The 23,486-nt window shown below is 54.1% G+C and overlaps 1 protein-coding gene across 3 annotated transcripts in view; it reads right to left on the bottom strand.

Annotated features, from left to right (window-relative positions):
- Positions 1-23,486, bottom strand: part of PLD5 (phospholipase D family member 5) — a 1,783,935-nt gene that overhangs the window by 162,928 nt on the left and 1,597,521 nt on the right. The gene's annotated exons all lie outside the window — the stretch shown is intronic.

Here is a 23,486-nt window from a genome sequence, read left to right as displayed (position 1 = left end):
CAGCAGCCAAGGCATGTTGGGATAGCCAGCGTCCCCTACATGGGAAGCACATGGACATCGTTAGAACTGGTGTAGCGGTCGTGCTGGTCGGCTATACAGAATACAGGACAGACAGACTGTACCCACCAACAACACATGCCCGTTCGTTGCGCAGCTGCATCATCATATCAGGCATCCCGCTACGCCTCATGATGTAGGCATCGTGTGCTGATCCTGGGAAACGAGCACAGACATGTGAAATCACCATATTGGACAGACACACCACAAGGGCATTGATGGAGTGGTAGTGCTTCCGATTGCGGTACGCCACCTCCCGTGCGTGTGGTGGTACCAAACCTACATGTGTCCCATCTATGGACCCAATGACATGGGGCATCCCTCCCAGGGCATAGAATCCATGCTTGACCTCAGTCATCTGTTCAGGGGTTGGGAACTTGATGAAGTCATCCAGGTGAATCAACATGGCCTCCAAGAAATCATGCAGCACACCGCTGAACATGCTCTGGGACATGCCACCAACATGAGCTATGGTATTTTGGAAGGTACCCGTGGCAAGAAAATGTAGGGCAGCCATTACCTTCAGCTGGGGTGTCAGTGCCGTAGGATACCTGTGCTGCGGTTGCAGGTGTGGTGCCAGTCTCGCCGTCAGCTCCAGAATCAACGGTTGGGTGAAGCAGTAGAGCCGGATCCTGTCATTCTCCTGCATGGTAGCCAAGTCTGGAATTCTTCGGGCAACAGGAGGCGCTCTGCAGTAATTTGGAAGTGACAAGGAAGAGTGAGTGCACTACGAGAACAACTCATGTCTACTGAGCACATGTAAATCTGGCAATACACACATGCCACATAGGGAGTCAGGCATGTGCTACATGCCCAGGACACGTATGGATGCAAGGTGACACTCCTTCCAAGACCCAGCTACACACGGTGATTGAGAACCTCCCCATGCCACGCCATGGAAATAGCTGTGTCCCAGTGCAAGTGCACTGCCCGACGCAAGACAGGAGTGACATACACCCACACATCAGCAGAAGTGGGATGCCGATTGCAGAGACTGGTAGCGGAACACTGGAGCCACAGGTCACATGACATTACACTAGTCCAGCCCACACACCTTGCCATGAAGGTGCACATGTCATGACTCACCACACATTCCTTGTGAGTTTGCTGACATGGCCTTGTCACGCTACTCCGTGTCCCATGCATACATGTGCACCTCACATCCGATAACACATGTGGCATGGTGTGCGGAACAGTGTGCAATGATAATCTACACACAGCCACATGTTGGTTGCTGCAACGGCTGCAGCTTTTGAGGGTGCTACAACATCAACCTGATGTAAATCCCGGACACATATATGACATAGTCACATTGTGCACTGTGGGTAGTGACAAGTCATGTGTCATGACCCCTGTACCGGGCATCATGGGACACTTCCGTGTGTTGGTGTCCGTGCCATGCCAGTGACGCTCACCCCAAGTGCGCAGTCCCACATGCACACATGTCAAAGGAGTCAAGGGCATGCCTGGCACACATTGCACCCTCACACAGTACACATGTACACATCTCATCATACATCTGGTGCCTTCTCCACTCAGGAGGCATGTTCCACATCACAGCCTGTGACACCTGTGCCCCACACATGTAGTAATGCACAGACGATGCCTTGATGTCCATTCCTGGACAAGTATGTCCATCCATGGACAAGTATGTCCGCCCTATTCCTACATGTGTGTCGCCTATCACCACAGTGATGTGTAAAAACCGCCGTACTGCTGCTGAGAGGGCCTGTGCATGTTCCCAAATCACTGTGGGAGTGCTGCCGTATGTGTACCCATCGTGATGGCGAGCGTACAGGCATTTGTACGGTCCGTAGCACTACGGGTACGCATACGCGTGCAGACCCATAGTGATAGTGAGCGTAGATGCGTGTGTACGTTCCGTACCACTACGGGTACGCATACGCGTGCAGACCCATAGTGATAGTGAGCGTAGATGCGTGTGTACGGCCCTATCACTATGGGTCTGCACGCGTATGCGTACCCGTAGTGGTACGGACCGTACACTCGCATGTACGCTCACTATCACTACGAGTACGCATACGCGTGCAGACCCATAGTGATATAGAGCATACATGCGTGTGTACGGTCCGTAACACTACGGGTACGCATACGCGTGCAGACCCATAGTGATAGAGAGCGTACATGCGTGTGTACGGTCCGTAACACTACGGGTACGCATACGCGTGCAGACCCATAGTGATAGTGAACGTAGGCATGCATATACGGGCCGTTGCCATGCATTTGGGGTGCCCTAGGGCCCCGAAACGCACCGTACCTGTGTGTGATGCTCCAAATTACATAGGGGACAAGTATTAAGGCCTACATGCATGCTGGTTGTCATGGAGACCAAGTTCAAATTTCGAAATTGTTCTGGAAGGTGCACAGCAGAAGTCAGTTGGAATTCTTCTACTTTGTTGCAATGTGTTTGTGTGGCTGACATCATGCAGGAGAATGAAACCGATAGAGAACCCACAGACTGCTAGGTTTGAAGGGATTGGTGGAAACATAGGATGCAAATGTGAGTGACCAATCACTCTGTACTCCTGTGCATGAGACTGGGCAGAAGGGCACATATAAGGCAGCCAGGTCCCATGAGGGAGCACTTGCCGGCACATCTTTGCATTCGTCGACCCAGCTGCTGCTACTGATTCCCTGGAACCATGTCAAGGGCTGTGGAGAGGACACAGCCATTCACCCTGGAGGAGAACATGGCTCTGCTGGATGTGATCCTCCCACAGTACTCCATGCTGTATGGGCGACCAGGGTATCAGGTGAGTGCATAGGCCACTGCCACAGACTGTCCCTATGTTGTGACTGTGACTTCTGCCATTGCGTCCAGGTGTAACACACATGCCATGTACTGTCGGGGGGGTCCCAGGGGGGGGGTGCCAGATGTCTCCCAGCAGTGCCCTGAGACAGGAGGGGTGGGGGCCTATCACTCACAGCAGTGCCCTGAGACAGGAGGGGTGGGGGCCTATCACTCACAGCAGTGCCCTGAGACAGGAGGGGTGGGGGCCTATCACTCACAGCAGTGCCCTGAGACAGGAGGGGTGTGTGCAGAGTCCTCTCAGCAGTGCCCTGAGACAGGAGGGGTGGGGGACTATCACTCACAGCAGTGCCCTGAGACAGGAGGGGTGGGGGCCTATCACTCACAGCAGTGCCCTGAGACAGGAGGGGTGTGTGCAGAGTCCTCCCAGCAGTGCCCTGAGACAGGAGGGGTGGGGGACTATCACTCACAGCAGTGCCCTGAGACAGGAGGGGTGGGGGCCTATCACTCACAGCAGTGCCCTGAGACAGGAGGGGTGGGGGCCTATCACTCACAGCAGTGCCCTGAGACACAAGGGGTGGGGGCCTATCACTCACAGCAGTGCCCTGAGACAGGAGGGGTGTGTGCAGAGTCCTCCCAGCAGTGCCCTGAGACAGGAGGGGTGGGGGACTATCACTCACAGCAGTGCCCTGAGACAGGAGGGGTGGGGGCCTATCACTCACAGCAGTGCCCTGAGACAGGAGGGGTGGGGGCCTATCACTCACAGCAGTGCCCTGAGACAGGAGGGGTGTGTGCAGAGTCCTCCCAGCAGTGCCCTGAGACAGGAGGGGTGGGTGTGATGCACAGTGTGAGCCTTGATCATTGATTGTGACATTGCCATCATTCCACCTGTGTACCCACTGTGGCACGTACTGCTTTTTCCCTCACCAGGGGATGATGTCCCTATGACAAAGGTGCAATGCGTTGGCTGCATGACATGCCTTGTTGTAACCAGCTAATTTGTACCCATATGTCTCTCTGTGACATGTGGCTGGTGTATTGATGTGGTGTCACTTGTTCCTCCTCACAGGTAGGCGCCACTGCCAAGGAGCAGATCTGGCTGACCGCCGTCAGTGCCGTGAGGGGTGTGGATGGTCGGAGGCGGAGCCTGCCCCAGGTGAGAAAACGCTGGCAGGATATCCGGTGCTGGACGCGGAGGATTGCACGGCTCCTGCTGGGGGACTCACCTGAGAGCCACAAGAACCGCGGCCGCCGCCGTCTGAGCCACCTCCACAGGCGTGTGCTGCCGGTGGTCTTTCCAGACCTGGAGAGGCGCTTACAGGCGATGCAGCAGCCGGAAGGGGGTAGGTACATGTGTGTTTGTTGTGTGTCACCGGCATTTGTAAGGGCACAGTAGCATGAATTAACTGGCAGGGTTTAAAGGTGCTGTGCAGATCCTGTTTGCCCCAGTATAGCGCTGTGCCCCTGCCACCCTTCCCCTCCTTGCAATGTGTTCCCTGGTCTGTGTGTAGTCACTCCTTCACAAGGTGATGTAGGCTGGCGCTTTGTCCACGAGAACAATGACTGTAGCATCATGGGTGGGGGTGGTGTGTAACAGGTTGTGGGACCTTGCCTGTGCACTGTCAAGTTCACTGCATGTGGGTTCCATGTCAGTTGGCACTGATGCTGACTCCAGACATGGGAGTTGGTCTCTCATGTGTCATGCCTTACAGCGCGCATGTCCTATGTAGTGGCCTGTGACATGATGTGCATGAGTGTGCGATACACATAGTGCAGGGATGGTGACGTGTGTTGCAGTCATTACCATTCAGTAGCATGTAGTTGCGTGCCCACTACTGTCCCCTGGGGCACCTTTTCCTCAGTGGTGTATGTGTCATCATAAACGTGGACAATCTCAGTGTCTACAGCGTAGGTTGTGCTCTGTGCCATTGTCCCCTGTCACCATGTATATAGACGTGCTATTTTGTACAGGTGTACACTGTGCAGCCTGACCTGATTGTCCTTCTACATACTCACAGTTGCCAGTGCCTGTGTGTCTTGTTATACTCATCTGAGGATGGGCACTGGTATCTCATTATTTGTACAGGCGCACCTTGGCTGTTTGGCGTACACTCTTGCTTTTTGCCTACCCCTGTGTGTATCAGCCAGACTATGAGATGTTGGTGCCACCTGTGTCTCAACAATTTGCCTCGTGTAGGGTCTTGTTGGTGCGGGCAATGCCTATGTGTCAAATCCTGATTTCTACTTGCTGGGTCTGGGCAGTGTGTGATGTGTCTGGACACACACGCAATGTGCAGTGACCGAGTCATGTTGGGTATGTTTTCAGCATTACCTATGCAGCATGTGTCTCAAGTTCATGGATATGGTCCCTGGTCATCGGTATTTTCGCCAACGCTGTGTGGTGCAGATGCAGTGCTGGATTGTCCCCAGGGCCTGGGTGCTATGTCAGACTCCGTTTCCTGTGTTTAGCTATTGTCTCATGCTCTCCATGGTATTTCAGTGGCATGGTGGCTCAACCAACTGTGTGTTTCATGCCCTACATCGGTACCTTGTTTAGTAGATGTTAGGGATCTTCCTTTTCAGGCTATGCAGTGTTACCTATGTCGATTGGACTCATGTGACTGATGTGTACAGCTGTCTGATTAATTTCTGTCTCTCCACCCTGCCCACAGCATCGTCGGGGGACACAGAGGGAGACATGGACACAGGCAAGGCGGAGGGACCGAGCACCAGTGCCAGCCGTGACATCGGGGCTGGCACATCGAGTGGGACAGAGGTGGAGGATAGTGCGGCCGAGGACCTGTCGACTGGCACGTCAGAATACGAAGCTGACAGGTCCGAGGAGGATGTCTCCGAGTGGGCGGTGGCTGCACCAGCAGCTGACAGCGGAACAACACCTCGCACCGCCCCCTCAGTTCCCACCAGCCGCCTCCCACTTGCTCGTGTCCCTTCCCAGCGTGCCCGGTCACAGCATGTCTCCTTCCTGCCAGGCACCGCACCCCCTGCCCCTGTCTCCACTGCTGCCGCCAATGCAGAGTCTGTGGACATCCAGCGGCAACTGCAGGTTGGTCAGGCTGCGATCCTTAATGTCCTCCATGCCCACGGCAAAACCCTCACCAACATCGAGGCTTTCTTGGAGGGCATTCATTCATCGCAGGCTGACCAACGCAACTTGCTGAGGTCCATCGACTCCACACTGACTGCAGCAGTGGGTCTCCTGCAGCGCGACCTCCCCCCACCTACCCCTGCCCCATCCACACTTCCCACTCCCATGCCTGTCCCACGTACACCCAGACGTCGGCATGCACCCACATCAACGGACACGGGCACCACACCAGCAGGGAAGGTCCACCGCACTCCTCCTGACACGCACACACAGGGTGAGGTAGGCACACCCACTGGGTCGGGGGGCAAACGTGTGACACGCAGCCATAGTGGGAGTCCGCATTCCACCCAGTCCACTCCCTCCAAATCCCCTCCCCTCAGCTCTCCTGGCCACATCTCCCCCAAGGACTCCTTCATGGCCGCTCTGTCCCTGAGCCCCACAGTTACACCACCACGCAAGCGGTCAAGGAGGTCCCCGGTCAGGGTGGTTGAGTCTCCCCCCCTGTCTCCACCCTCCCCCGGTGGCGCTGCGACCCATCCCTCTGACCCCCCCCCCTCCTTGGGGCCTGAGGTCCCTTCGGGTGCAGGGGACTCCCTGGAGGACCTTGCAAAGGTGTGTAGTGCCATCCTGGCCTCCGCCTTTGGCACTGACCCACCCCCTGTGGTGGAGTCCTCCATCCCTGCACCCACAACGCCGCCCCTTTGCCCTGATGTCCCTGCGGTGCCTGTTGCTTCCCCCCCCCTGATGCCCTCACCAGTGTGGAAGACGATGCCATTTGACTGTGCAGGCAAGGTAGGGGACACGCATCCCACTGTGTCCCCCATCCAGCTGAGAATCATTGACTGCCCTATGGGCTTTGTGAAGATTGAACTGCCTGCGATCCACGGACATTGTGCTCATGCTGAATAAAGCTTAATTTTGTTTTCATTATCACACTACTGCTATGCTGGTATTGGTGTTGGTGGGGCTGCTACATGGTTTTTGGTGGTGTGTAAGGGTTTGGGTGTGTGGGATATGTAGTAGTGTACTGCTCATTGGTGGGACCCTGGGATCTGTGTGCCATCACAAGGTGTTGGCTAACTTTCTTTGTTCATGTAAGCAGTTACTGCATGGTGCACTTGTCCCAGGGTGTATTCCTTCCTCTGTGTACCCAGCTTTCTTCCCTGCAGGGTGTCCCCAATGTTTAGCGCAGAGCTGTGTCTACATGAGCTGTGTGTGTGACGGAGCCCTTCTACTTTGGCCATGCATGGAGGGCCATGTCTCCACCTGCAACAATCGTGGCATCCTTGATGATCACTGTACTTGTGTGTGGAGTCTGTTGACATGAGTTCATGGGGACATGTTCCCTTGTAGCCAGTATGCATGTGGATAATTCTGGCCTCACACACATGTGTTACACCCCTCCTGTCTCAGGGCACTGGTGGGAGGACTCCACACCCACCCCTCCTGTCTCAGGGCACTGCTGGGAGTGATAGGCACCCACCCCTCCTGTCTCAGGGCACTGCTGGGAGGACTCTGCACACACCCCTCCTGTCTCAGGGCACTGCTGGGAGTGATAGGCACCCACCCCTCCTGTCTCAGGGCACTGCTGGGAGGACTCTGCACACACCCCTCCTGTCTCAGGGCACTGCTGGGAGTGATAGGCACCCACCCCTCCTGTCTCAGGGCACTGCTGGGAGGACTCTGCACACACCCCTCCTGTCTCAGGGCACTGCTGGGAGTGATAGGCACCCACCCCTCCTGTCTCAGGGCACTGCTGGGAGGACTCTGCACACACCCCTCCTGTCTCAGGGCACTGCTGGGAGTGATAGGCACCCACCCCTCCTGTCTCAGGGCACTGCTGGGAGGACTCTGCACACACCCCTCCTGTCTCAGGGCACTGCTGGGAGTGATAGGCACCCACCCCTCCTGTCTCAGGGCACTGCTGGGAGGACTCTGCACACACCCCTCCTGTCTCAGGGCACTGCTGGGAGGACTCCACACCCACCCCTCCTGTCTCAGGGCACAGCTGGGAGGACTCCACACCCACCCCTCCTGTCTCAGGGCACAGCTGGGAGGACTCCACACCCACCCCTCCTGTCTCAGGGCACTGCTGGGAGTGATAGGCACCCACCCCTCCTGTCTCAGGGCACTGCTGGGAGTGATAGGCACCCACCCCTCCTGTCTCAGGGCACTGCTGGGTGGACTCTGCACACACACCTCCGATTTCAGGATATGTACGCTTGGCACATACACGGTGGGGGTACGCTCAATGCATTTGAGGTGAGGGTACGAGTCTACTTACACTGGTGTGGTGGGGGTATGCTCCATGCATACGCGGGTGAGGGTACGGGTCGAACTTACACTGTTGGGGTGGGGGTACGCTCCGTATGTCCGCGGGTGGGGGTACGGGTCGTACTTACACTGTTGGCATGGGGGGTACGCTCCTTGCATACGCGGGTGGGGGTACGGGTCGTACTTACACTGTTGGCATGGGGGTACGCTCCTTGCATACGCGGGTGGGGGTACGGGTCGTACTTACACTGTTGGGCTGGGGGGTACGCTCCTTGCATTCGCGGGTGTGGGTACGGGTCGTACTTACGCTGTTGGGCTGGGGGGTACGCTCCTTGCATTCGCGGGTGGGGGTACGGGTCGTACTTACACTGTTGGGGTGGGGGTACGGTCCGTGAGTCCGCGGGTGGGGGTACGGGTCGTACTTACACTGTTGGGCTGGGGGGTACGCTCCTTGCATACGCGGGTGAGGGTTCGCGTCGTACTTGCACTGTTGGCATGGGGGGTACGCTCCATGCATACGCGGGTGGGGGTACGGGTCGTACTTACACTGTTGGGCTGGGGGGTACGCTCCTTGCATACGCGGGTGAGGGTTCGAGTCGTACTTACACTGTTGGCATGGGGGGTACGCTCCATGCATACGCGGGTGAGGGTACGGGTCGAACTTACACTGTTGGGGTGGGGGTACGCTCCGTACGTCCACGGGTGGGGGTACGGGTCGTACTAACACTGTTGGCATGGGGGTACGCTCCTTGCATACGCGGGTGGGGGTACGGGTCGTACTTACACTGTTGGGCTGGGGGGTACGCTCCTTGCATACGCGGGTGAGGGTTCGCGTCGTACTTGCACTGTTGGCATGGGGGGTACGCTCCATGCATACGCGGGTGGGGGTACGGGTCGTACTTGCACTGTTGGGCTGGGGGGTACGCTCCTTGCATACGGGGTGGGGGTAGGGTCCGTACATATCCGTCCCCACGCTATGTGATGTTTGTGTGGCCCGTACCCAGGCCTTTGCCACGTGGGTGCGATCCGTCCCGCCATTGTTGGGGTGACGTGTGTGGGCGTGGTCCGACTCGTACCCACGCTCTTCAGGCGTGGGTACGGGACGTACCTGTCTGGTTGTGTTGCCGGTTCGCGTGGTGACGGACTTCCGTTGTGGCAGTCGCTGGCTTATCAGGACACGCCCCCACCCCCTCGTGGTGACCAGGGCATGGGAGTCAGGTATGTCCAGGCCATGTGTGGTGTGTGACTTATGTGGTTGTTTTGTGGCCTGCCCTGGTCCTGCCACACCCACCCCACCCCACTTTCCCCCCTCCCTTAGTTATTCTGACCTTCTGCGGCGTCTGCGTCGTAACCTGTAGAGGAGGTGTACTGCTATGAGGGCAGGGATGACTCGTAGGTTCGGGTCCATGTCTGTCCGTCGCGTACTGGTACTCCTTGCTCGCGTCGTCCTGTCGCGTACGGGTCCTCCTTGATCGCGTCGTCCTGTCGCGTATGGGTCCTCCTTGGTGTCGTCGTCCTGTGTGTCCGTCACGTACTGGTCCTCCTTGTTCGCGTCGTCGTCTGTCCGTCGCGTACTGGTGGTCCTTGTTCGCGTCGTCCTGATTTCCCGGCAGTTTTTGGCTGCCGCAAAATATTCACCGTGCGGGGTGACGTCGGTGCGAATCGTGATTCCTGGGTCGTGAATGGCTGGCTGCGAGCGTCCCGACGTCAGGTCGGCGCTTTCCCGGATCGCATTGGTAGGTGTTTTTTTGTTCGGTCGGGCTTTTTTACGATTCGTACGGTAATGGTGTACCCGTGCGAATCGTAATTCCTTGTTTGTGAAAATTGACGACCGGGTACGCGTCGGGCGGAGATTGTGCTCCGTCCGACGGTTCGTACCCGGTTTTTGCAGGATCGTGATCGGCACCTAAGTATGTGTAAGTTTCTGTAGAAGGAATTGTGGTGGTGTGTGTATAACTGTATATGCAGGTAAACGGATGTATGATTCTTTATTAGCATGAGTGACTATGTGTGTGAGTAACTTTATGGATGAGTGGCGTTGTGTAACAGGATGTATAGGTGTATGAGTACATATGATGAGTGAGTACATGTGTGAGTGACTGAATAGGACTGTTGGTGAATGAGTGGATGTGTATGTGGATCTTACAATTACTGAATAGGTTGGTGTAACTGGTATTGGTATGTCCATTGTTTTGAAAATTTTAATTTCTATTTCTGAATGTGTGTATCAAAGGTTATATTAGGGGGAGAGGAGGTCTGCCACTCTATCACAAGGATGATGTCATCAGTGATGTCATCAGTGATGTCATGAGTGATGTCACTGACCATGTCATGAGTGATGTAATATGTGACGTCATCAGCAGTGCATTGCAGGCGCGCAAGTTATAGTTAGCTGAACTAACTATAACGGGGGAATTTCTATGGTTTTGTACGAGTGAAAAGTCCAGCTAACTATAACGCCCCTGAAACCTATGGTTTTTTCAGTGAATATATATATATATACACACACAGTCCTTACCCCAACAGGAAAAAGGTACATACACGAGGGCTTTGACAGCCTTTATCAATCTATACATAGGTGACACTAATGTTATCATGTTTTTGCTTTTCTAATAAGTTACCACTTATTGCATTGTTTTTACTACAAGGATGTCATTTCCCATGGCGTTATCAGGATTATAGGACATGTAATGCCAATTCAACCACTCTTGTGGTAAATTAGCATCCATTTCTCCCCAAAAAATGCATGATCAGCTTGCTGCATACCTGAAAATGGAAGGATTCTACGCGGTGTGTTATCCAGGTTTCTAATGTGGGCACATTCTGTGTACTAGGCTAGTACTCAAGACCTCTCTGATCATCACATATGGAAAGGAGTAGTGAAATGTGTTTGTTTTCTTGCATTTCGTTTCTCGTCCATCTGGTTGGTGTACTCCAACTCGGAAACATGGCAGAGAATACAAACTCTGACTAAACCGATAATATTTAATACCTTAATTTAGGAGAATAATCACTGAACGCTAACACGCAGACAGAACCACTGGGATTATATGATTCTGTGGCTTCTGCATTTTCTGCATTAGTAACTGCCACACTTGCCACATGATCCAGCATCTGCTGCATAATTTACAGATTTCAACAAAAGACATTTTGTTCCAAGCTCAAATGGTCAGTTATTAAAATGCACCATAAGGAGTATTGGACAGTGATAGTCCCTTTGCAAGGGGATCAATGACATAAAATCAAAATATCGAAATACACAAATAAAGGAAAATAAATATCGAGAACAAAATTATTGGATCCATATACTTAATTTTAAAAATCACAAATATCGAGCACACAAATAGCTTTTTTTTAAAACACAGATTTTTACATATATCATTGACAAAAATAACTTAATAAATTAAGAAATATAATTTAGCTAATAAATAGCAACACTCTGTAACGTTTACCTTTCTACATCGACCACCTAAAAGAAAAAAAACAACTTCCAAACCAACAAACTGCCAGAAAATATCAACTATATCAAAGCACAAATAACATATAATAAAGTAAGGATGCATAAATAATAGATTATAAACTCGCCCAAACAGCAACTGAAAATAAACCTATTTAACTTTTTTTCTGGATATAATTGAACTGTGGCCGGGGTAACAGAATAGTGACTTAAAAGCCAGCTTTGCCATTAAAAGGGTTTTAAATTACTATTTGTTAGGGAACAAACTCGACATTCCGACTTGCTGCTGATTGGAAGTTATAACTTATGAAATGTAATAAGGTAAACTAAAGTTATCCGATGGGAGAAGCAAGCTTTGCAGTGCAAATTGAATTAAAAAGTTTTTCACTACCAGGATATGTAAAAGCGAAAGTACATGTCCAACCTTTTAATTACATTGCACTCTGCCCTAAGGGCAGTGTACAGAATGCCCTAAGGGTGACTTATATGCATTAAAAAGGAAGGTTTAGGCCTGAATTGGAAGATAGAAACTGCACACACAGGTGCCAATTCCGATCCGGTAAAAACCGGGTAGGAACCGTCGGACGGAGCCTTTTCTCCGTCCGACTCGTACCCGGTGCGAAATCCATCCGAAAATGCAAGTACGATTCATACGGAAACACCATTTCCGTACGATTCGAACAAAACACCGACCGAACAGAAACTAAACACAATTCCGATCCTGAAAGGAGCCGACGTGACGTCGGTACGCATCCAGCCTACGTTTCACGAACCAGGAAGTACGATTCGAACCGACGTCATCCCGCACGGAAAATATTTACCGGCTGCCAAAAACTGCCGGGAAATCAGGACGACACACGCAAGGAGCAGCTGGACGCGACGAACAGACATGGACCCGAACCTACGTGCCATCCCTGCCCTCCTAGCAGTCCACCTGGCGTACAGGAACCGACGCAGACGCCGCAGAAGGTCAGCACAACAACCAGGGGCAAAGGGGGGGGCAGCGGCAGGACACACAACACCAACACATGGTACCAAATCACACATGTTCAACACAATATATTTCTTGGGTCTAATGCATTTTTTCTAAAAAAATGACAATCCAGGAAAAGAAAAGATGCAAGAAGAAAGATGAAGAGCAAAAGAAGTGTCTCTTCGATAGAGGTCTAATAGGGGAAGGGATCCCTTTTAGGACGAATGCCCTCACTCACCAAAGGTGACATGCTTCATCATTTGGGCTTTCTCCTCCCAGCGGGAAATCCTAGTCCCACTGAGGGCTACGACCTCCTCTCTAAGAGGAAGGAGCTCTGGGATGTTTTGATTTATAAGCCTCACAAAGGATGCTAAACTCCCAAATGTAAAGAACGGTGATGTGGGGGTGCAGCGCGAAAAATCAAAAATGGAGAAAAAGTGAATCTAAAACTGCCTAGTGCAGATGAAAAGAAAACTTTATTGGCTCATCTGTCCTGACAGGTCTAAAACGCAGTGTTTCAGCAGTATAGAATTAAACTGCTAGAATGGAAGGGTCGACATGTTTCAGCCATTGAACCTCTGATAAGTAGGTATTGGCTTTCTTCAGGACCAATAACAACGCTGCTGCAATGAGTGAGAAATAATATAAAGTGTATACTTAGTAAAGAACAGTGATCAGCATCGGTATCACTGGAACTTGTCCGTGTAGTTGGACAAGTGAGCCCACCTCAACCTGGTCACAAACTCAGGAAGGGGAGCCCCGCTCTCTCCGTCGGTACTCCGTTGCGGAATGGATTTGTGACCGGTCACAAATCCATTCCGCAACGGAGTACCGACGGAGAGAGCGGGGCTCCCCTTCCTGAGTTTGTGAGTTACTTATCAGAGGTTCAATGGCTGAAACATGTCGACCCTTCCATTCTAGCAGTTTAATTCTATACTGCTGAAACACTGCGTTTTAGACCTGTCAGGACAGATGAGCCAATAAAGTTTTCTTTTCATCTGCACTAGGCAGTTTTAGATTCACTTTTTCTCCATTTTTGATTTTTCGCGCTGCACCCCCACATCACCGTTCTTTACATTTGGGATTTTAGCATCCTTTGTGAGGCTTATAAATCAAAACATCCCAGAGCTCCTTCCTCTTAGAGAGGAGGTCGTAGCCCTCAGTGGGACTAGGATTTCCCGCTGGGAGGAGAAAGCCCAAATGATGAAGCATGTCACCTTTGGTGAGTGAGGGCATTCGTCCTAAAAGGGATCCCTTCCCCTATTAGACCTCTATCGAAGAGACACTTCTTTTGCTCTTCATCTTTCTTCTTGCATCTTTTCTTTTCCTGGATTGTCATTTTTTTAGAAAAAATGCATTAGACCCAAGAAATATATTGTGTTGAACATATACTGTGTTAGGGGTATTATTTCTTGCAGGTCTTTAAACATATGTACCCTTGGACCTTCTTTCAAAAAATTTGGTGTGTTTTAAACCAAATCACACATGGCCTGGACATACCTGACCATCAGGGCCTGGTCACTTCCAGGGGGTGGGGGCGAGGCCAGCAACGCAAGCGTCCGCCACAACGGAAGTGGATGGTCACGCGAACCGGTACGTACCCTACCCAGGCCGCAAGAGCGTGGGTACGGAACGTACCACGCGTCCCCCTACGTCACTCCAACAATAGCGGTACGGCCCGTACCCACGTCAGAAAGGCCTTGGTACAGCTCGTACCAGCATTGCTGGGGTCATGTAGGGGTACGCGTGGTACGACCCGTAGCCACGCCCCCAAGGCCTGTGTACGGTGCGGACCCCACGGCCCGCAACAATGGTGGGACGCACCGTACCCACACACCAAAGGCATGGGTACGGCCCGTACCCAGGCACGCAGAGCGTGGGCAGGGGTATGTACGGACCGTACCCCCACCCGTGGAAGTACGGCCCGTACCCCCACCCGTGCATGTACGCCCCGAACCCCCACTCGTGTATGTACGCCCCGAACCCCCACCCGTGTATGTACGCCCCGAACCGCCACCCGTGTATGTACGCACCCAAGCGCCACCCGTGTATGTACGCCCCGAACCCCCACCCCACCCTGGTATGTACGCCCCGAACCCCCACCCGTGTATGTACGCACCCAAGCGCCACCCGTGCATGTACGCCCCGAACCCCCACCCCACCCTGGTATGTACGCCCCGAACCCCCAGCCGTGTATGTACGCACCAAACCCCCACCCGTGTATGTACGCACCAAACCACCACACCAGCCGTGTATGTACGCACCAAACCCCCACCCCAGCCGTGTATGTACGCACCGAACCACCACCCGTGTATGTACGCACCGAACCCCCACCCCAGCAGAGTATGTACGCCCCGAACCCCCACCCGTGTATGTACGGACCGAACCCCCACCCCAGCAGAGTATGTACGCCCCGAACCCCCACCCGTGTATGTACGGACCGAACCCCCACCCCAGCCGTGTATGTACGCACCGAACCACCACCCGTGTATGTACGGACCGAACCCCCACCCCAGCAGAGTATGTACGCCCCGAACCCCCACCCGTGTATGTACGGACCGAACCCCCACCCCAGCCGTGTATGTACGCACCAAACCACCACCCGTGTATGTACGCACCAAACCCCCACCCGTGTATGTACGCACCAAACCACCACCCCAGCCGTGTATGTACGCACCAAACCACCACCCGTGTATGTACGCACCAAACGCCCACCCGTGTATGTACGCACCAAACCCCCACCCGTGTATGTACGCACCTAACACCCACCCCAGCCGTGTATGTACGCACCGAACCACCACCCGTGTATGTACGGACCGAACCCCCACCCCAGCAGAGTATGTACGCCCCGAACCCCCACCCGTGTATGTACGGACCGAACCCCCACCCCAGCCGTGTATGTACGCACCAAACCACCACCCGTGTATGTACGCACCAAACCCCCACCCGTGTATGTACGCACCAAACCACCACCCCAGCCGTGTATGTACGCACCAAACCACCACCCGTGTATGTACGCACCAAACGCCCACCCGTGTATGTACGCACCAAACCACCACACCAGCCGTGTATGTACGCACCAAACCCCCACCCCAGCCGTGTATGTACGCACCGAACCACCACCCGTGTATGTACGGACCGAACCCCCACCCCAGCAGAGTATGTACGCCCCGAACCCCCACCCGTGTATGTACGGACCGAACCCCCACCCCAGCCGTGTATGTACGCACCAAACCACCACCCGTGTATGTACGCCCCCGAACCCCCCCCAGCCGTGTATGTACGCACCGAACCACCAGCCGTGTATGTACGCACCAAACCCCCACCCGTGTATGTACGCACCTAACACCCACCCCAGCCGTGTATGTACGCACCGAACCACCACCCGTGTATGTACGGACCGAACCCCCACCCCAGCAGAGTATGTACGCCCCGAACCCCCACCCGTGTATGTACGGACCGAACCCCCACCCCAGCCGTGTATGTACGCACCAAACCACCACCCGTGTATGTACGCACCAAACCCCCACCCGTGTATGTACGCACCAAACCACCACCCCAGCCGTGTATGTACGCACCAAACCACCACCCGTGTATGTACGCACCAAACGCCCACCCGTGTATGTACGCACCAAACCACCACACCAGCCGTGTATGTACGCACCAAACCCCCACCCCAGCCGTGTATGTACGCACCGAACCACCACCCGTGTATGTACGCACCGAACCCCCACCCCAGCAGAGTATGTACGCCCCGAACCCCCACCCGTGTATGTACGGACCGAACCCCCACCCCAGCCGTGTATGTACGCACCAAACCACCACCCGTGTATGTACGCACCAAACCCCCACCCGTGTATGTACGCACCAAACCACCACCCCAGCCGTGTATGTACGCACCAAACCACCACCCGTGTATGTACGCACCAAACGCCCACCCGTGTATGTACGCACCAAACCACCACACCAGCCGTGTATGTACGCACCAAACCCCCACCCCAGCCGTGTATGTACGCACCGAACCACCACCCGTGTATGTACGCACCGAACCCCCACCCCAGCAGAGTATGTACGCCCCGAACCCCCACCCGTGTATGTACGGACCGAACCCCCACCCGTGTATGTACGCACCCAACCCCCACCCGTGCATGTACGCACCGAACCTGCTATAAGAATGGGGTGTGCAAAACACCCCCAGCAGTGCCCAGACACAGGAGGGGTGGGTGCAGGGTCCTCCCAGCAGTGCCCAGACACAGGAGGGGTGTGTGCCTATCACTCCCAGCAGTGCCCAGACACAGGAGGGGTGTGTACCTATCACTCCCAGCAGTGCCCAGACATCGGACAATATACCCCATCAACAAGTTCAGTGACCTACAAGGGTGATACCCCAGATGCAGGCGGAGCCATCGCTGAGCCAGCATGGCTATATTGAAAGGCAACCCTCACACATCCAGGAAATGTAGACACAGCACAGCACAGCATTTGGGAGACACCCTGCAGGAAAAATGGCCTGGGCCACAGAGGACGGAACACACCTTGGGACAATGTCACCATACAGTGAGAGCAAACATGACCAAATACCATTTGCAGAGACCTTTGTGATGGCACGCAGATGGCAGGGTACACCCCATGAGCAGCACACTCCAACATTTCACAGACCCCTAACACATTATCACCACCCCAACGCAGGGAGCACCAGCACCAACAGCAAGTCCAGGAAAGCATCAGTGTGCAAAACAAAAAGAAAAGGCTTTATTCAGCAGGAAAATATATCAGAGAAAATGTCCACTATGTACAAGGGCCATGGGCCAGCCCAGCAGCAATGTCCGGGGGGGGGGTACACATCGGGACGTGTGTCCCCTAGCTTGCCTGCACAGTTCACAAGTCCATTTCATCCACAGAAGAGGGGGCATCAGGGGGGAGGGTGGAAACAGGCACCGCAGGGACAGGAGGGGAAAGGGTAGGTGTTGTGGGTGCAGGGAGGGATGAATCTGCCACAGGGGGGGTGCCAGCGCCAAAGGTGGAGGACAGAATGGCGCTGCACACGTCGGCAAGTTCCCCCAGCGACTCCCCCGTACCCAATCCAACCACAGGCCCCAAGGAGGGGGGGGGGGCAAAGGGATGGGTCGCAGCGCCACTGGGGGAGGGTGTGGACAGGGTGGGGGACTCAACTCCCCTGGCCGGGTCCCGCCTCCACCGCTTGCGGGGTGGTGTCATCCTGGGGCTGGGGGGCACACTCGCAGTGGATGATGCTGTCACTGACTGTTGGCCAGGAGAGCTAAGGGGAATGGATTTGGAGGGAGTGGGTTGTGTGGAATGCGGACTCCCACTGTGGCTGCGTGTTCTACGTTTCCCCCCCGACCCAGTGGGTGTGCCTTCCTCACCCTGTGTGTGCGTGACAGGAGGTGTGCGCTTCGACTTCCCTGGTGGTGTGGTGCCTGTGTCTGTTGGGGTGCGTGCACGCTGACGTCTGGATGTGCGTGGGACAGGCACGGGAGTGGGAATTGTGGATGGGGCAGGGGTAGGGGGTGTTACGCAGCGCTGCAGGAGATCCAGTGCTGCAGTCAGTGTGGAGTCTATGGACCTCAGCAACTGCCGTTGGTCAGACTGCGCAGCCGACATGCCCTCCATGTATGCCTCCATCTGGGTCAGCACCTGGGTGTGGGCATGGAGGACATTTAGCATCGCAGTCTGACCAACCTGCAACTGCCTCAGGATGTCCACAGACTCCGCACTCACCGCAGCAGTGGTGACAGGGGCAGGGGGTGCAGTGCCTGGCAGGAAGGAGACATGTGGGGACCGAGCACGGAGGGAAGGGCCACGAGCATGTGGGAGGCCGGTGATGGAACCTGAGGTGGCGGGGGGATGTGGAGGGCTGCCATCAGCTGGGGGGGCAGACTCCGCCACCTCTGGGAGCTCAGCCTCGGACCCGTCTGCGTCATAGTCTGTGTTGGCAGTCAACAGGTCCTCCGCCTCACTCCCTTCGGCCTCCGTGCCACTCCATGTGCCAGACAGGACAGCACTGCTGGTACTGGTGCTCAATCTCTCCTCCCGGTCCGTGCTAGTGTCTCCTTCCGTGTCCCCCGGCGATGCTGTGGGCAAGGTGAAGAGACAGGAGAAAATCAGACACCTGTACACTTATGTCACATGAGTCAAATATACATTGGTCACATTGCATAGCCTGAAAAGCAACAGGAGTAACACCTACAAAACAATGTACACATGTAGGCCATGGAACACACAGTTTTTCTACCCACCATGCCACTGAGACACAATGGAGATCATGACACAACAGCAAATCACTGCACCTGAAATTTTAGAGAGGAGTCAGCCTCTGGGGACAAATGTGCACAGCACCTGCACCACACTGCGTCGTCAAAAAGGGATGAGCATGAATCATATCCATTTACTCTTGCCGCATGCTGCAAAGGCAATACATGAAACCAGGCCACACATGACAGGGTCACTGCACCTTGAGCGCATGTCCAGTCAAACATCACACACAGGCTAAACCCAGCAAGGAGGATGAAGCTTCTGACATGTAGGCCTTGTACGCACAAACCACCCACACCTGAGACAATCTCATTGAGACGGAGAAAGTATGTACACCTCTTACTCTGGGATGGAAACACATGGCCTCCACTAATTCATGACTGTACACACACAGCCCCTGGTGGCCATGTCCACACATCATTGACAGGCAAACATCATCAGATTGTCTCAACAACACACACAGGTAATGCCCACTGTGAGTATGCACAAGCAAAATGGGTCCCCCTGTACAGTGGACACATGTAGCAACCTGTAGGTCCTAACAGTTGAGCCCAGGGTACAATGCCACCCTACGCAACCCATGGCAAGGACACAGTGAATGGCCATATTGTTGGATGACGCACATGATACCTAGGAAGAGGTGCCCCAGGGCACAGTAGTGCCCACACTCCTCCATGGTCCAGGATGGACATGACTGCAAATTAAGCAACCGTCCCTGCACTTAGCAGGCCTCCCACTCAGGCACATCATGTCAGAGGGCACACAATTGGACATGCATGCTGGAAGGCTGTACATTTTGGAGACACACCCCTATGTCGTGATTCACAATCAGTGCCAAGTGACATGGACACCACAATGACTGAAATTGGCCATGGCACACGCAAGGTCCCCATACCTGTGGCACATCACCCCCACACATGATGCTGATAGCATAGGGCACCTGCATGAACTGCCTGCCTAAATAACCTTGTGCAAGAGTGGCGACAGACCAGGGAACACATTGCAAGGAGGGGAAGGGAGGGAGTGAGAACAGCACTGTGCTACTTTGTGGAGAAGTTGACGCACTGCACAATCAAACCCTGGCAGTGTATCCATGCAACTGCACACTTACATTGGCTGGGGACACACAACTGACACACATGTACCTACCCCCTTCCTGCTGCTGCCTCTCCTGTAGGCGCCTGTCCATATCGGGGAAGACCACCGCCAGCACACGCTTCTGGATGTGGGTCAGACGACGGCGGCCACGGTTCTTACGGCTCTCAGGTGAGTCCCCCAGCAGGAGCCGTGCAATCCTCCTCGTCCAGCACCGGATGTCCTGCCAGCGTTTCCTCACCTGAGACAGGCTCCGCCTCCGACCCTCTGTACCCCTCACGGCACTGACGGCTTCCCTCCAGATCTCCCCCTTGGCAATGGCGCCTACCTGTGAGGATGCAAAAGAGAGAATACATTAATCCACATGAGCAAAGACACAGAGACACACATATAGAACAATCCTCATTATGAACAGGCCATGGTATGCATGCAACTAATTGCACCTTTGTCATAGGGACATTATCCACTGTGGAAGGCCAAATGCACTACGTGCCAGTGGAAGCACACGGGTGGCATGAGGGGTACCACACACTCACTGACCAGGGATCACACTGTGCCTCACAGGCTACACCAGGATTATGTACAGCACCTCACAGCAGTCACCTGCCCCAGCACACTGATGCTACCTCAGCAGAGTACACAGACACACACAGGTACAGGACAATCACATGGCATTGCCAACTGCGGGTACACACCTCACTCTGCCCATGTGCCAGTAGACGGGGGTGTCACAGGTGTGGGGCTGGCTCAGCACGGCATGCACACAGCACTGCTCCCTGCTCACATCCGATGGCCAGGCCATATCCATCCCTCATGCTGCTTGTGTGCAACACTCCCCATATGCACTCACCCACATGACAGGGGACTAACACACACACCAATGTGCAGGGGACGAACACGGCCTTTGGACACTCACAGCACAGGTACACTGAACAAACACACATCCATGGGTACTGACACCTGTCACACTGGGGGGAACACAGGATCACATCAGGACTGTGGAAACAACATCCCCAGGAGGAGTATGCAGGCAGAATGTGGCATGCACCTTGCATTCATTGTCACAGTAGGCACTATGCAAGTGAGGAGTGCACACAGGAAACACAGCATGCTCTGCATGGGTGACATGAGGCCTTCCACACCCTGGGACCCACTCCAAACAACAGTGCATGTCTGTCACACATGGACACAATGCCAGAAGTCACTGTCACACAAAAGGGGCACAGTCTAAGCTAGTGGAGTCTGCACTCACCTGAACCCCTGGTCGACCATACAGGCTCTGGAACTGTGGGAGGATCACATCTATCAGGGCAAGGTTCTCCTCCTGGGTGAATGGCTGTGACCTCTCCACAGTCCTGGACATGGTGCCAGAGGAATCACTATCAGCAGCAGTGGTCATGGATGAATGGATGTGCAGGCAAGTGCTCTCTCATGGGACCTGGCTGCCTTATATATGCCTGGCTGGCCTGTTCATGTATAGGAGTACAGATTGATTGGTCAGTCACATTAGCATCCTACGTTTCATCCAATCCCTTCAAACCTACCCCAGTGTGTGGCTTTGCATGGTTTCAGTTTTGATAATGATGTCAAGTCAACATCCACATTGCAACAATGTAGATTCTTTCAAACTGACTTCTGCTGTGCACCTGGTGCTCAAATTCAAAAATTTAACTCAGTCTCCATGGCAACCATCAGGCATTTAGGCCCTTATACTTGTCCATCATGTGTCCCCTATGTGTTTTCATACATTTACACACAGGTACGGTGCGTTCCACGCCCTAGGGCACCCCACAAGCAGTGATACCGACCGTACATGCGCTTGTACGGTCCGGATCACAATATTGGCGCTGGCGTATGCGTACGCCACAGTAGTACGGACTGTACACGCGCTTGTGCGGTCCGGATCACAATAAGGGCGCTGGCGTATGCGTACGCCACAGTAGTACGGACTGTACACGCGCTTGTGCGGTCCGGATCACAATATGGGCGCTGGCGTATGCGTACGCCACAGTAGTACGGACTGTACACGCGCTTGTGCGGTCCGGATCACAATATGGGCGCTGGCGTATGCGTACGCCACAGTAGTACGGACCGTACAAGCGCGTGTACAGTCCGTACTACTGTGGCGTACGCATACGCCAGCGCCCATATTGTGATCCGGACCGCACAAGCGCGTGTACAGTCCGTACTACTGTGGCGTACGCATACGCCAGCGGCAATATTGGCCCAGGGACCCTATACACGCGCTCCGAGCGTATGTACGGTGCGTATAACAACTGTCAGTGGTGACAGGCGGCACACAGACAGGAATGGAGCGGACAGGTATTGCCAAGGGTGGACACCAATGCATTGTCTGTGCAATACCACCTGTGTGTGACACAGGTGTGTCAGGATGTGATGTGGCACTTTACCCCTGAGGTGTGGGCAAAGCACATGTACGATGAGCTGTGTACACATGTCGTGTGTGATGGTGCGCATTGTACCACACATCCCCTGCACTCCTTTGACATGTGTGCATGTCGTACACACTAGTGGAGCCATGAGTCACTTGCATGTCCCAGTCACGGACACCCGCACCTGTCCCCTGATGCCAGGTACACGGAATATTACATATGACACGTGTATGGCTGCGTTGCATGCTGCAACCATGTCATGTGTGTGGCATGTCTTTCCATGATTTTGCTGTAGGTGTGTGGTTCAATGCGTCAGCAGTTGCTGCTGCCAACATGTGTCTGTGTGTCGATGGGCATGGCACACTGTTCCGCACACCAGCCCACATATGTGATTTGCCATGAGGTGTGTATGTATCCAACTACACGGAGTATCAACACAAGTACATATCCACATGCTCCCTATGTATGTTCTGTCTCGACATGTACTCCTCAAAGGCAATGTGTGTGGCCTGTCCTATTCCTATGACATGTGACCAGTGCATATCGCATCCAACTACCTGTCTGTACCATACGCATACTACTTCTGCACATGTGTGGATGTCTGTGAATCCTGTGATGCGTGTGCATGTTCACTTACACTGGCCCACAGCTAGTCTCATGCCATGTCATCGTGATCTTGCCCCCCTCCGTTAGTGGCTGTCCCTTGGTAGGAGTGTAACCTGACTGGCGTACGTGTCCAGGAACTGTGGCACAGACCTGACTCACAACGTGGCATATGTGTATTGGCTGTGTAACATGTGCTCAGTGCATTGACGATGTTGTTGTACAGTGCTCACTCTTAGGTGTTCCTTCCATTTCACTGCAGGGCTCCGCCTCTCCCTCGACGTATGCCAGACATTGCTGCCCTGCATGAACGGGACTGTATACGCCGCTACAGATTCAGCCAACGGTTGATTGATGAGTTGACTGGCCGGCTGGAAGCACAACTCCTCCCGCGCCACAGGTATCCAAGTGCACTGACACCCAAGTTGAAGGTGATGGCAGCCCTACATTTCCTTGCCACGGGTACGTTCCAACATACCATTGCT

Source organism: Triturus cristatus, chromosome 6, assembly GCF_964204655.1.
Source record: "Triturus cristatus chromosome 6, aTriCri1.1, whole genome shotgun sequence".
NCBI classification, from domain to species: Eukaryota; Metazoa; Chordata; class Amphibia; order Caudata; family Salamandridae; genus Triturus; species Triturus cristatus.
The sequence above is the reverse complement of the archived record's forward strand: the minus strand, read 5'-3'. Positions and strand labels throughout refer to the sequence as shown.